Source organism: Tamandua tetradactyla, chromosome 1, assembly GCF_023851605.1.
Source record: "Tamandua tetradactyla isolate mTamTet1 chromosome 1, mTamTet1.pri, whole genome shotgun sequence".
In the NCBI taxonomy this organism is placed as follows: domain Eukaryota; kingdom Metazoa; phylum Chordata; class Mammalia; order Pilosa; family Myrmecophagidae; genus Tamandua; species Tamandua tetradactyla.
The window spans coordinates 231,029,715-231,045,333 of NC_135327.1; the positions used below are offsets into that span (position 1 = coordinate 231,029,715).

Consider the following 15,619-nt stretch of genomic DNA (forward strand, 5'->3'; position numbering starts at 1 on the left):
GGAGGAGTGGGAGCCACTGAACTGAGTGCCAAGTGGAAACCCCTGGGGAGAAAATGGGGATTCAGGGCTCCTGGTCCTCCCTAAGCCATGGGATGCTGTAAAGCACTGAAGGTTGGGACGCCTCCCCACATTTTGTGCCTCCTAAACGGTGCACTAAAAGAAGTCTCCTCCCCGTGTGGCTTAAGACTCACAGCCCCTCCCGCTGTTGCAGTAGAGCCCTCCCCCCCACCCCCATTTCCAACAAAGTCTTTCCTTATCAAGTCTGGATTTGTGTTTTTATTTGACATCATTTTGGGTGCTAACCTCTTCCTGGCCCCTTTGTTCCAGGTGGCCTAATTTAATGGTCTTCCCCTTTGCAGAGCCTTTGAAAAAAATGTTTCAGTCATACATTTTGATGCTAACAAAACTCCCCAGTGTGGGTTAATTGCTTGCATTTCCCCTTCATGCACTGTGAGATTAAACTACTTTTTATTTGGGTGCCCCGTTCAGTTTAGTTTTAGTAGATTGGGTGCAAGAGAAAAGACCTTTATGTTTCAACGACAGAATTTGGCTCTGAATCGTGGCATCAAAGCACTTTCAAGCTAGAAAGGGGTGGAGCTCGCTTACATTAACACTCATTTGTAGAAGAGAAAACTGAGGATTCTAAATGTTAAAAGATGTGCTGATTTTTACAAAGCAGAGGTGCAATGGGAACCCAGGCTTGCTGGCTTCAGAATGATTATTTCAAATCCGGTGGCTTAATAAAGAGCAGAGATATCAGGCCACCATCTCAGGAAACCAGCGGGGCACAGAGAAGGGGCTGTGCCCAGACGCATCACTTCCCACGAGGCTGCAGGGAATCTGAGGAATTAGTAGTCATTTCATTTTATGTAGGTTGGCATTTGTACAGATTCTGTCAATTCCAATTGTTTGGGGGAATAAAAACAAAACTGGTTCTTAAGATGCTCTTTCCTAAAATGATTGAATCAAGCTAAAATCTAATTCTGTTAAAGCAAACAAGAAAATAGTTTGGCCTGTTTCTACAGAGCAACACACTAAGGGTCGCAGCTGATCACACAGTAAATGGAGCCAATGCTCGAGAATAATAATTATGATTAAGTTTTTAGACTTTTAAATGTAAAAATCTGTGTAAGTAAAAAAATACAGTAATTCAAATATTTTCACAAGAATAATTTTGAACAGGAATCCCCTTCATTAGTAGTGAAAATCTCACTGCTATAGTGGATTCTACCCAAACAACAGCACACAAAAATGACTTTTTTGAGGAACATCCTGGGAAATTATCAATTCATGTTAGTTGTATGTCTTCCAGTCATTTTCCATGCCTGGGATTGTGTCCAAAGAAATCGGCTAAGAGTAGGGCTTATGTCCTTAAGTGATTCTGATAGTAAAGTTTTTATGAAACTGCTATGATTTCTGTGTGAATGTATTGTTTAAAACTGCTTTTAAAATTGGTGGGCACTCTAATTTTATAAAAGAGAAAAAAATTATTAAAGGTTGAGAACCTCCAAATGTATATCTTAGAGACTGAAATGTAACAAACTCAGATCCAAGCTCGGAATCTTCCCACTGTATTTTCTCACTGCACAGTCCTCTTCATTTTGTTTGCAGCAACTCTCTGTTGCCAGACACATGGGAGAATTCTGACAAGGAGCTGGATGGAGTCGAGCCCGCCTCGTAGAGCCGCCTAACGTTTCACTTGACCACTGACCAGTGTTGAGCCTCTCCTCTCCCCTCCCTTCCCTAGGCCTGGGCCCTGTCTGGGTCAGGGGGTTCCAAGCACACAGCCCCCGCCTGCCCACAGCCCACCCGTAGCCACCATATAAACCAGGAGCCAACTTGCTTCTCCCCTCTGGACTGCCCCATTGCATGAGCAGTAAAACTTTCCACCCTCTCTCAGCCTCAGCACCCCAACTGAATTTTGGGTGGGTCCCTTCAGTCTCCGGGAAGACTGTGACACTCAAGTTGCTGTAGGCATCACGTGCTTTATTTTATCTCACAACCCACATACCCAGACTTTCAGTGAACTCTGTCGACTGCCAGCCCCACCATCAGGACACATCTCTCCACCTCTGCTCTTGCTGGTTTAGTCCAAGCGCTACCATCTCAGGTGGTTTTACTGCAATGCCCTCCTGATTTCATCCTCCACCCCACCAAGGTCTTATCATCCAACAAGGTCTATTACATAATAAAGACCCAGATTGGTCTTTTACTGTAAGTTGAATTATGTCAACCTTTTGCCCAAACTCTGTAATTTTATACAATTTATAAGTACTGTTTCCCATTACAAGGAACCACAGCCTCCTAGGATAATGGTCCATTTAGAGCCGCAGAAAATAAAGTTCAACACGAGCCTGGAATTTTATTGTGTGTGCCAGAAAATGAAGAAGTACTAAAAAATGATGGAGTCGTAATGCTTTTTTGTTCTTATTAAGAGCCATCTTCAGGGGAACTCACTGGCCAAATCTGAGATAATGTGAACATCAAAATAAGCAATGAGAGGAGTTCTATTCCCAGGTATGAGGGAATAAAAGGTATGAAAGACTCCTCCTGCCACAAACAAGTATAAACAAGGCAAAATAGATGGAACAACTGATGGCAAACAACAGAAAATATTGAAATATGATCCTTTAGAAAAGAGAAAAACAGGCAAGCCCCATGTTTGCTCTCGATTTCTGGTCAGAGGCACCTTCTAGATTGTAACTCAGAAAGGTGAAGCCAAGCACAAAGGAGGAATTTCACTGAGCTGGGAAGACGGAGGCTGGGGCAGCTTCAATTTGCCAGGCAGAGTTCTGGAGAAAAGGAAGCTACGTAGAGAGAGAGAGAGATCCAGAGACAGACTTAAGCCTTTGGCATCCCAAAACATGAAATGCTTAGGGATAAATTTAGCAGTATGTGCCAGCATTCACACTGAAAACTACAAAATATTGATAACAAAAAATATTTGAGACCCTTAATAATGGAGATACATAACAGGTTTATGGATCATAAACTCATTCTTGGCAAGAACTTAATTTTCCCCAAGTTCATCTATAATTTCAATGTAATCCAAATCAAAATTAAAGCAGGAACTTTGTTGAAATTTAAAATTCCAAAATATGTATGTAAATGCAAATATCTAGATTAGCTACAAAGTTGGCAGACTTACAGTACCTGATCTCAAGATATATCAGAAAGCTACAGTAAAATACACTATGAAATTACAATAGGGCACTGACTTATTTTATCAGTTGATTGGGATAAATTTTCAGAAACAAACTCACAAGAACATGATCAACTGATTTTCAACAAAGGTTTCAAGATAATAACTCAATCAAGAAGGAAAAGTCTTTTCAGTACATGATGCTAGAACAATGGAATACCCAGGTTGGATGAAAAATTCCTTACTTCATACTACACACCATCCACAAAAATGATCTTAAATGGATTAGAGACCTAAACATGAAAGCTAAAACCATGAAACTTTTAGAGGGAAATAAGGAGAGTATTTTTATGGTCTTGAATTGTACAAAGAATACTAAGATTAGCTATGAAAAGAAAGAGCATCTTTAAAAACTCTAAATTAGACAATCAATTGAATACGTTTGCTTGCCAAGAGACACAATTTGGAAAATGAAAAACAAGACACAGGACAGAATATATTTAAACCAAAATCACACAAAATATTCTGACAAAAGACACATATTGATAATAAGTAAATAATTCTTACAACTCAGTGCTAAGAAAACTAACAATTCAAAAAAAAAATGAGGACAAGATTTAAACTGACCCTTCATAACCAATGACTAAGTCACAGAAGAATGCACGTCATTAGTAAGTGAAAGGTAGATTAAACATGCATACCATAAGACATCACAACACACCCATTAGCATGGCTAAAATTAAAAACATAGAAAATACTCAGAGTTGTAAAAGAAATAGCAACTAGAGCTCTCAGATATTGGTGGTTTTCTACTGAGTTAAAAATAGAATACCAGACAAACCAGCAATTCTCCTATTAGACATTTAGCCGAGAGAAATGAAAACCTATGTCCACCTAAAGACTTGGACACCAATGTTCATAGCATCATTAACAAGAAGCCCCGAATTGGAAACAACCCAAATCTCCACCCAAACACTGCAGAATAAATAAATTGGGATTGCCACTCAGTAGCGTAAGTGAACAACCTTCAAATCACAGGATAATATGTTTGTATCTCCATCATTTTATGCTAAGTGGAAAAAAAAACACATGCAAAATAGTTCACCTGTTTATGGTTTCATTTATAAAGACCTGTAAAGAAGATAAATCTGATTTTTTCAGGGAGGCAGATGAGGGGTGGCCTAAGGCTGGGTACAAGGAATGGAAATGGAATTTCTGGGTGATGGAATGCTTTGTCAAAAAAGGTGATAGTGAAACAGGCACATACGGCCCACCTGACTCAAAATGGGTACATTGTATAAGTCAAATGGATACACATACCAACTCTATTTAGTAAGTTCAGAATAAACGAAAATAACATATGATGTAAAATATACTTAAAATCATGTATTATAACACTAAGAAAGAGAGAGGGAGAAGGTAAGAAAAATCTCTTCATGTCATCTAATAAATAACAGTGCTAGAAAATCACCATAATAATAATAATGGATTCAAGTAAAAATCATCAAAGGGTAAGCGTGTGATGGGGAAAAAGAAGGTGAACACATAGCCTCAAAGTAGCTCTCTACAAATTCCTCACAGGTGACAAAGGAAAGCATTCACAGTGGAACTTTACAGTGGAAAAATCTAGTAGATACCACCTCAAAAGGTGATCAAACTTTCCATCACCAATTATCTGAAAAAACATCTCCATATACTTTCCAAGGAGATGCTTTGAAAATAATGTATCATGTATGTAATATTCATGAAAAGTGCATACACTGAAACTAATCACTAGAAGAAACTGTCAGACACAAATTGAGTGATATTCTACAAAACTAAAGGCCTCTACTCTTTGAAGATGTCAAAAAAGACAAAGGGAAGCTGCAGAATCATTGCACATGAAAAAAAACCTGAAGAAACAAAACTAAATGTGTGTGCTTCTTGATTGGATCCTGAAAACATACATAATGGACATTATTAAGACAAAGAAGTTTGAATGAGGCATGAAAATTAGATAAAAATACTGTATCAACGTCAATTTCCTGATGTTGTGAAATGCATGAAGGTTTTTGTCTTGGAAATATACAATGTGTTATTTTGGGGGTGACAGAGCATAATGTCCCAGTGAGAGCACTCACCAGGGGCACCTGTGGGGTACCTTGGTCAGAGGGGGCTGGGAAGAACTTACTAGAAGGTCCGAGTTTGGTTGGGTTATTCTGTGGAGAGGACAAGGAAGCAGAGGAAATCTATGATTGGCTGTCTTAAGGAATTCAACTAAAAGAGAAAGACTAGAAAAGGGCTAAATTTTTAACTGGTTAGAAGCAGCTTTCACTCATATGAGTCAAATGGGGATGTTGGGTCATTCTTTGGGACTAGACAATGTCTGTGTTTTGTTCAAGTTTAGACGTGATTACACAGGGACCTTGTTTTCGTCTTGGTCACAGAGCGGCTTTCACTGAGGTTGGTTCCGTGAAGTTATGTCCAGCAGGAGGACACCAAAACCAGGTGCAAATGTCACAGCCACACAAAGGCCCAGCCCTTCGTGCCAGGCCAGGTCTGGAAGTCAGAGGCTGCCTTTCTTTTTCTCACTTTTCAGTCCTACTTCTGTCGGAAGAGAGTTAGATAGAGGGGCGCACCCTTTGGGTGAGGATAGATGATAAAGTCCATAGGCTTCTAGTACTTCCCACTGAAGTAGTTCAGAAATTGCAGGCCAATTGATTTGGGAGATCCTAAAACATTTTAAATCACTCCATATTTGTTATTTTTAATCTTCTTCGTTGTCCCCTTGTTTTAGTTAAAGCTGCCAGAATACAATATATCAAAAATGGGTTGGCTTTTATAAAGGGAATTTATTAAGTTACAAGTTTACAGTTCTAAGCCCATAAAAATGTCCAAATTAAGGAATTCAGGGAAAGACTCTGACTCAGGAAAGGCCAAAGAGTCCAGAACACCTGTCAGCCAGGAAGGCATGTGGCTGGTGTCTGCTGGTCCTTTGGTCTCTGGTTTCAAGCAGCTTTCCTGAGGGTATTTTCTTTCTGCATCTCCGAACATCTCTGTCTGTGTGGGCTCTGAGCTTTTTCCGAAGTGGTTCCCTCTGAAAGGGCTCCAGAAAGCGGATTAAGACCCACCTTGAATAGGTGGAGACACAACTCCAAAGAAGCCACCTAATCAAAAGGTCCCACCCACGATGGTGTGGGTCACATCTCCATGGAAGTAACCGGAAGTAACCTAATCAGAAAACCCCACCCTAAGTGATATGTCTGCCCCCACGAGACTGGATTAGGAAAAAGAACATGGTTTTTCTGGGGTCTACAACAGTTTCAAACCAGTGCACACACATCCTTAGTCATTTGCAGCAAAAACTTAAAAATACAAAGGTGCTGTGGACTCTACTTTGATGTTAGCGTGAAAGAAGATCATATGAGTGATACAATTTATTCAGTGTATTGTGGAAAGAAACACCATACAACGGGTGGCAGTGGTCTAAGGTGTTGATGAAAAGTAGATGAAGCAATTGGGATTTACATTAAGAATGGAAAGAATGGAAGGAAGCCTAGTTTAAGAAAAAGTAGGCAATTAAAAAAACAAACTGAGGAATACAAGCCATTCTTAATGAACATGAGCGTTAGCTTTGCTAGTGCAAATTTTGTCATGCTGATCAGGACTGAAGAAAATGCCCTTTGAATAACTGAGTGATGCTATCTGTAACGACGAAGATTGAGGCTGCAGCTATAGGGTTTGGACAATATCTAATTTGCCTCTGCTTGTGACGGACCCAGGGCAAGAGCTCATTGCCAAGGAAACCCCTAAAAGCGGACACCTGCCTGGTACAGCAGTCACCAGCCAGTCGGGACCCACGTCCAGCCTTGCTCCTTGGAAGCATGAAGACGTTTCCCCTGCAAAGTCCCACTGTAAGATTTGGTTTGTTTTCCTGGTATTGAGCTTTAAAAGTTCTTTGTATATTTTGCATGTAAGTCTTTTGTCAGACATTTTTTTTTTTTGCTAATATTTTCTCAGCCGGTGGCTTCTTTTTCCATTCTTTTAACAATGTTCTTTGGGGAGCAGGAGTCTTTCATTTTAATCAAGTTCAATTTATCAATTTTTTCTTTCATGGATGGTGATTTTAGTGTCAGATCAAAAAGTCATTCCCACAAACAGTGAACCCTAAAGTAAACCAGGGACTATAGTTTATCATACAACTGTAAAAATGTTCTTTCATTAATTGCAGCAAATGCAGCACACTAATACCAGGAGTTAATAGTAGGGAGTGTATGTAAACTCACTGTTTTATGCATGATTTTTCTCTAAACTTTCAACTTCTAAAAACAAAAAGTCATCACCAAATCCAATGTTACTTACATTTTCTCCTGTGCTATCTTCTAGAAGTTTTATGGGTTTGGGCTCTTGCATTTAGTTCTACGGTCATTTTGAGGCGATATTTGTGAAAGGGGGAAGGTCTGTCTAGACTCACATTTTTTTTTGTATGTGAATGTCCAGTTGTCCCAGCACCATCTGTTGAAAAATGCATCTTTTCTCCATTGAGTTGTCCTTGCTCCTTTGACAAAGATAAATTTGACTATACTTCTGTGGATCTATTTCTGGGCTCTGATTAGCCATTTTAAATATTTGATATTTAAGAAATTCTAACATACTAATATGATTCTAATTCAAATTCTATACTGGAAAAGCACTCAGAGGTAACCTCAAAGATAAATGTTCCTCAAGGACCCTGTCTTAGGCAATTTCTGATGCAGTGGTATGGAGAACAGTATGTACCCCTGAAGTTTATAGTGCATCAGATTCATAGAAGCAAGGAAAGGAGGTTTGATTAAATATCAATATTTACTAAAGTTTTGAATTCAAATATAAAAGGTAATATGAAGGCAGCTCAGTGAAATATTTTCTTTCTGTCAGCCAATGTAAAAATGAAATAATCTTATGGTATACCTAATGTAGACTTTAAACATTTAAGGACAATTGGTTTTGTTAAAGACATCACAAATGCAGCTACTTCCACAAGCAGGGGCTGCAGCTAGAATTGCAATCTGGGGATAAACCTCAAGATCAAAGTCGTTTTAGAAAATTCAGCTTTGCATTTCTACGCAGTCAGGTTTTTCAATTATCCCATTTATGGTTTCCCACAATCCAACTTTAAATCAAATACTATGTCCTAATACTTTGTGATTTCATTTTTCCATTTTTTTAACTTTTAAACCTTTGATGCAACTGGAATTTTGTTTGGCTAACAGAGTAAAGAAAGATCAGATTTTTAAATAAGAAAAAAGAAAGAAGCAGATGGAGAGTGGTGGTTCTGTTTGCACACTCAAGGAAAGAGACACCTACATGAGGAAAGAGGCACATGTACACACACACAAGGAAAGAGGCATACGCACATATGTACACACCTGCACACACATGAGGAAAGAGGCACGCGCACACACGTACACACCTGCACACACACGAGGAAAGAGGCACGCACACACACGTACACACATGCACACACACTAGGAAAGAGGCATGTGCACACACGTACACACATGAACACACATGAGGAAAGAGGCACATACACACATGCACACACATGAGGAAAGAGGCACGCGCACGCACGTACACACATGCACACATGCGTGTGCTGCTCTTTATTGGACGTCTCTGGAAAGATACATAAGAAAGAGTTAATAATGATTTCTTCTGGAAAGAGGAACATGGGACAGAAGCCTGAAGAAAACTTACTTTTCTCTCTAAGCTATTTTTTGATAATACTTTGTACATGTATTTAAATAAATATTCATTTTATTTGAGAAATAGTACCATGATGCTAGAACCAGGGCTGAACACGAGGGTGAAGACAAGCTGGAAGTGAGGTTGCTGCTGGGGAGTCCAGGACAGTACAGGCTGCAGCTCCCTGGGCAGGTGTCAGCTGGACGAGGGATAAGAGTGTAGACAGAGCTCTGGACTGAGGTGTGAGAGGTGGAGATGGAACATTCCAGACAGCGATGGAGGAAACTTAAAGGAGAACCAACTTTCACTTTAGAAAAGGATGTATAAGGAACGAAATGCTGCACAGAAATATTTAGAACCTAGGAGGAGATTTTTAGCAGCGTATGAGATGTTTATGGTAAAGCCAAAAAGGAGGTAGGTAGTGAAAAAGAGAATTCAGGGTAAACCCAGCAGTAACCCTTGGTCACGGCTCCTCCTTCACTTCTTAAATCCAAGGCATCTCTAGCCACTTCCCTTCTTACTCCTAAATCTCCTCTAGAGCGTCACCTCTCAAGGGACCTCAGAGCCTCCCATCTCTCCTTGACCTCAGATGTCCTGCATTCACGCTGCAAATGCATCTCCAGAGGGACTTCCTCAAAACACAGCCCTGACCACCCCTCTGCGCATACGGCTCCACTGGCATCCCCTCTCAGTGGGCTGAGATTCCTCAGCACAATGGCGAATCACCTTTGGGGCTGGGCGCTGCTGGGCCCTGTAGCCAGGCAGACACACGGCGCTGTTGGGGCTGACAGACCCCATAAGGTGGGCCGGGCTGGGCACCCACCCGTTCACCACAAAGGCTTAAGCACATCTAGGTGCTCACCCTTGATTAAACACTGGCCACACTCATCCAGTTACTCAAAGCATGCTTGAAGCAAGTTTTAACAAAGATTTCCCTACTATATGCAGACCTCTACAGTCAGAATCCCAGTTTAGACCTTTCCCTAATGTGAACCCTGCTGGCCCAGTTAAAGCAGGTCTGACGTAAGGAAAGGGAGGCAGTTAGCTAATGCAAAGGAGGAGAAAACAGATCATTTAAGCTAACGTATGTTAGTAAGAAGCAAAACAAATCCACAGTATTTGTACACATAAACATAACTGTCATTTGTGCAGACAGGTTGTTTTAATTAATTGGGATAAACCATGCTTGAATTTATTTTAATTAATGCATTTGCTATTTCATATGCCATTCATAGTAGGCAATGTGCAAATTTCTCTTCTTTTTATACATTTTGTTTGAAATAATTTCAGAGTTGCTGGAAAGTTGTAAATATAATACAAAATAATACAGAGAACTCCAGTGTAATACAGAGAACTCCAATACAGAGAACCACTCTGATACTCAGATTTACCAACTTTTAACACTTTACCACATTCAATGTTCCCTTCTCTCTCTCTTCCTTCCTTCCTTTCCCTATGTATTTTATAAACATTGCAGAGTAGACAGCATACCTCATGCTCCTTTTCCAGTTATTACTTCCAGGTGCATTTCCTACGATCAAGGACACCCACTATGTAAACGTATTCATTGCAGTTACCAAGTTCAAGGGCTCTGACATTGACACAGAGCTTATGCTGCATGATCCACTTTTCCCTATGGTCTCAATAATGCCTCTTGAGCCTCTCTCCTCCATTATCAGATCTAGTTCAAGCTTATGCATTGCATTCAATTGTCATTGTCTCTTTTGTGTCTTTTTTTGCAAATGGTGGTAACATATAAAACATCAATTTTCCCATCCAACCACTCCTGAGCACACAATTCAGTGGCACAATCCCCTTCTCACGGATGTGCTGCTCTCACCACCATCTGTCCTTACTACTTCTACATCACCCCAAACAGAAGCCATGCACATGATGTGCACTATTCTTATCTTTCTAAACAGGGTTAGAATATGGCTCTGCTTCCCCAAGATAGTCATCTTCTGAGTGGAGTATAATTGTTTTCAGTTGTGGTGTGTGTGTGGGTGTGTGGGTGTGCGTGTGTGTGTACTCACACACATCACATACAGAACACACACTACGCAGACATGGGTGTATAATCCATAACACGCACAGCCCATATGCGTGCATCCTGGGTATCTGTGTGTGGGTGTGTTCCCTCTGTGTATATGCAGACAGACGAAGGAGGGAAAAATAACTGAAGTGCAAGTTTCTACCGGGCAGTGAGCTCAGCCTTAATGGTGACTACACTGACCGTCAGCCCCTGGGTGCTGTGCCTGGTGTGGGGGGCTTAAGGACACAGTCTCTGATCTCCATAACTGCATTTTCGAACACGGAAATGAAGGCTAAGAAAGAGACTGTGATAGGTCCAAGGTCACAATGTCTGGTTTGTGTTTTCAAAGCTCCTGGAGTTACTAAAACTTAGCAGATATGTACCGAACAACACACTGACAATAATAACGTTAGCTAAGAAGGACCGACGGTGTGACACTGCCAAGCCCCAGGTGGCCGCCTGCTGGGTGCCACCTTACGTCACACTCACAAGCCCTCTGAGCCAGCCTGGAAGCGTGCCGTGCTGCTGTGCAGGGACTGGCCGCTTACCCCGTGGCACCACAGCTAAGCTGGAAGACTTGCCCCAATCCAATTCGCTCCAGGGAGGGACTCCTATGTCCCCACAAGCCGCGAAACCCAGGGCGCCACATCTCTATTTCTCACCCACGACTCTCATGGCCACAGGCAGCTCCTTGGTGTGGGAGGAGAGGAGGGGTCAGCTGACCACGGGCCGTCCTAAGTGGGCAGCCACGCTGGTGGACGCAAGAGCCCTGGGGCTGGGCCTGGGTTTCCTCCACAGGGTGAGCAGCTCAGCGAGGTGGCAGCGCCCCACGGTGCCCGGGCCAGCCCAGCCTCACTCGTGGACTGCGGGCAGGAAGGTGGCAAAGCACAAAGAGCCATCACTGTCAGGGAACAGGGCCTCAGAGACCAGAGGAGGCAAATTTGGCTACTTTTAAAATACCTTCTTCTTTTCCATAAAAATCAAAGTGGCCAAGTTGGCCAACTTATTGAGTTAATTGACAAAAAGGAAGTAGCAGGCAAAATCTGGCTGCAACCTCACAACACAAGAATGATGCTGCGGAGTTATAATTGGGTGTCTCACGAGAGGGAAATGTGAGGAACTGCACGAATCCGTGTCTATAAGATGAAGTCGTGCCATTTGCCGAGGGAAAACAGCACGTCCTGACCTGGCACTGTGAAGAGATTTCCCCCACGAATCTTCTGTGGTGTGAAGTATGTGTTAAAAATAATAATAATAATAAAATAAAAAGTCAGCTAGAATTAAGAGACTAAACTTGGTTTTCAACTAACGCTCAATAAGACCAAAGCATGGAAACACACTTTGTGCCATTTTCCCATCCACCTGAGCCGACATCTTGCAGGGGTCCCAGGGGAGGCGGGCATGTCTGCCCTCGTGGCCTTCACTCTCAGGGGTCCCCAGCCTCTGGAGAGGATGGAGACAGGGTCCTGGGAGGCCTTTCTCCGGAAGCCGTGGTGGAGGCGGGAGAGTGAAGAGAAGGCCCTCAGGGGCGTCAGGCCGGGTCCCAGGCAGGAAATCCCGCGCTTGGGGAGGCCGTGGAGCCCATCTGGACCGATCCTGGGGAGCAGGGCGCCCTGTTCTTGCAGGGCCAGACAAGTTGCAGGGAGGAACCGCCGTTCCTTGGCTCCATCATGAGGACTTGGCTCTTTTTCTCTGAATCAAGGTACTCCTCTTTTTTAGGTGGGTAAATCATAGTAAAAAAGTGGGGGCTTCAGAATAAAATGTTAAGAAACAACACTCCAGTTAGAATGCTGTGGGTAGAAGCACACTGCGGGGGTGCCCAGACCACGTGATTCCTCCATGGCCCAAGGAGCCAGCCGGCGTCCTGGTCCAGCTGTTCTCTGCCAGGACCTATGGCCGCAGGGACTGTGCGTGGTGCCACAGAAGCCTGGGCGGGACGTTTGTCCCCAGACTCGTGATACCGAAGAGCCACGTGGAGGAAAGTGTCAGTACTGAAGAGAGAGCAGCAAGGCACCAGGGTCCCAGGTTTGCCAACAGCCCGAGAACATCCTCGTGGTCTCAGGTCAGATGGTTGAGAGACAGTTGCTATGGATACCGCCCACTGACTCGTTGCTATGGCAACACCTTGGGACTGGCCAAAAAGGGCCACCACCACAGGGGCTGATGTCACAAAAGCCTCACCTCTGTTCTTGTAAAGGGGGCCCTGAGCTGGGGGCCACTGGCTCTTTTGCTAGCATTATAGGATGATTGATGACCCCGAGGAAACTAAAATCCCGGGCTGGCTCACAGAAAGCGGTGCGTGGACATAGTACACGAGAGTGAAGGACAGCAGCTAGGAGGGTCCGGCCGGCATGTTTGGAGGGGATCAGGATATGAGAAGTGGGGTCCCGAACCCAGGGTTGCCCCCAAGTGTGCGCTGTTAGAATTACAGAGGCAGCAGTGCGGGCGAGGCGAGTAGCTGAAATTGGGAAATAGTCTGAACACAGAGCCTGCAGACATTTCTGATAGATTGAAGGTGGGTGGTCAGAGACGGAGGTATGTCAGGAAGGAAATTAAGGTTTTTCACATGAGAAACCAGCTAAATTGGGGGATCCAGGGCAGCAGGGAGATGTTTCAGGCAGAAATAAGCTCTATCCTGCTATTACCTCTGATAAAGAGAAACTAGGATCACATTAGGTAATGGTATCAATATCTTATTTTTGTAGACCATTAACATGCATTACCTTACACCGCCCTCATCACAATTCCTGAAGAGATGTAGAGACATGGTCCCTTGGTGCAGACAAGAAAATAAGGCGTCAGAAAAGCCTCACTCCTGGCACAAAATCCATAAATGGCAGGGCCCAGGTTCGAGCTGGGGGTTCTCTGATTCTAAGCAGTCTTCCCTTTTGTATCCTTTCCCAGTGGGTCAGCTCTTCAAATCCAGGAGTGGCAAGGACTCTGCTGGATCATTAATTCTCAAATAATTGATATATTTTCTCTCTTCCTTACATATTTACCCTTCATTATTGCCCCTGCACCTATGTCAGCACATGACATTAATGTGTCATTTTTTTTGTTGTTACTCAGGTAATTCAAAAATACCACCCAGGAGAAGCCTTGGGTTCATTTTTTCCTCGATGCTTTTGAGAATTCTGTGTTCCCCGCAAGTCTTTCCTCAATATTTGCAGAAGCGAATACAATGACATGTCACCCAAATGAGCGTGTTAAGGCAACTCCTTCTGGGACTCTTGTTTGAAGATGTCATTGTCTCTGAAAGAATATCAAGCATGAATGCGTCTGAAAATAAATGCAGTGGAGAGGCATAGACGGCGCAGCTTTCTCATTACCTCGCTAGGGTGAGGCCGCCTGTGCTGAAAGAAGTCCCTTGCAGGGCTTTCCCTGTGCTGAGAGATTTGAGCATAGGCTTCTGGCTGCTTATGATGTAGTAATAATAAAAACAGCCAATCTCTTATTGCATACACACCACGTCAGGTACTGGCAACTCATTCTCTCTCATCTTTACGACAACCTTTCAAGCTAGGCGCTACTATTGCTTATTCTTTAAGAAGTATCATAGGCCACGTAGCTAGGAAATTCTGGGGTATGGAATTGAATCTAAGTCTAAATGGCTTTGATTACCTATAAATCATCAAAATGCATTACCATGACATATCATGCATTAGAAACTATTGGCTATATGGCTGTATTCAACTGCATATATTTCTTCCAGAGAAATATGATGCTGAGTCCTCATGTGGTTTACTGATGGGTAACCACATAATAATGTATTTATAAAGAGAAGGGGGGTTATTCTTAGATTATTTAGATTAGGTTCAGAAAGGGAGAGAGAGCTTAAGAAATTGAAATAATGAAAGCAAAGATTTTGGAGAATATGAAAAATGTATTTGGAAAAATGTACTTGAGAAAATAACAATTCTTAAGCAGGGAGAGGTTTCAGGAAGAAATAAGCTCTATTTTTTCAAGTTATCTTCTACATTCTCAAGAGATCAAATAATTGTGCAGAATATATGGAGACACCAGATAGTCCCAGCCCTGGGCCTTGCACTTTTGGTAAGACAAGGTTAACTGAAGGAAGCAAAGTGTTCTAGTTAACTATGCATAAGACCTAAAGTCATCATATTCAGTTGAATCTACAGACTTTCAGTGGCTCAAAGTCTTGCCTGAATCCTTTCCTTTAGCTTTTCTGCATAAAATACATTCTCCTTTGCTAAAATAGCTCCTAAGACTGACCTCATTTACAGGGCTGTTTGAGACACAAAATAATGATTATGAGATTATCAGGAATAATTGTATCACTACTTAAATAACTACATCAAAATAAATTCAGGCAAATACATGCTTTGGCTTTAAAAAATGAAAACACTCGTTAATAGTCACCATTTTCATGCTTATATCTCTAATTAATTGAATGTCAACCAAATACAAAACATTTTATACCTATTTCCTTTAATTATCACAATATTGAAAAATAAATAGTATCTTTACTTTCACCAATATTAATTAATTAACTAGTGAAAATCACGTTGTAGGCAGAGCTGGGATTAAAACCAAGATGGATCAAACACTGATGTTTAAGTTCTTCCCCATCTCATTGCAGAAAAGCCTAGGGCAAAGAGAAAAACTAAGAAACATCATGGAGCAAATGACTCCATATCTGTCCTGGTGGCGTTCATCACTAGCAAAAGCCCTGTAGAAGATTCATATGAAAGGTTTGCTAATAATGCAATTCAATTTATGGG

General features: G+C 42.1%; 1 protein-coding gene and 1 long non-coding RNA gene across 7 annotated transcripts in view; one reads left to right on the forward strand and one right to left on the reverse strand.

Annotated features, from left to right (window-relative positions):
* The window catches only part of MALRD1 (MAM and LDL receptor class A domain containing 1), a 752,096-nt gene that overhangs the window by 318,905 nt on the left and 417,572 nt on the right, over positions 1–15,619 (reverse strand). The window lies entirely within an intron of this gene.
* On the forward strand, positions 12,923–14,182 carry LOC143677880 (uncharacterized). The gene is made up of 2 exons (XR_013172963.1): positions 12,923–13,172; positions 13,947–14,182. It is a non-coding gene; the product is annotated as an uncharacterized LOC143677880 (long non-coding RNA).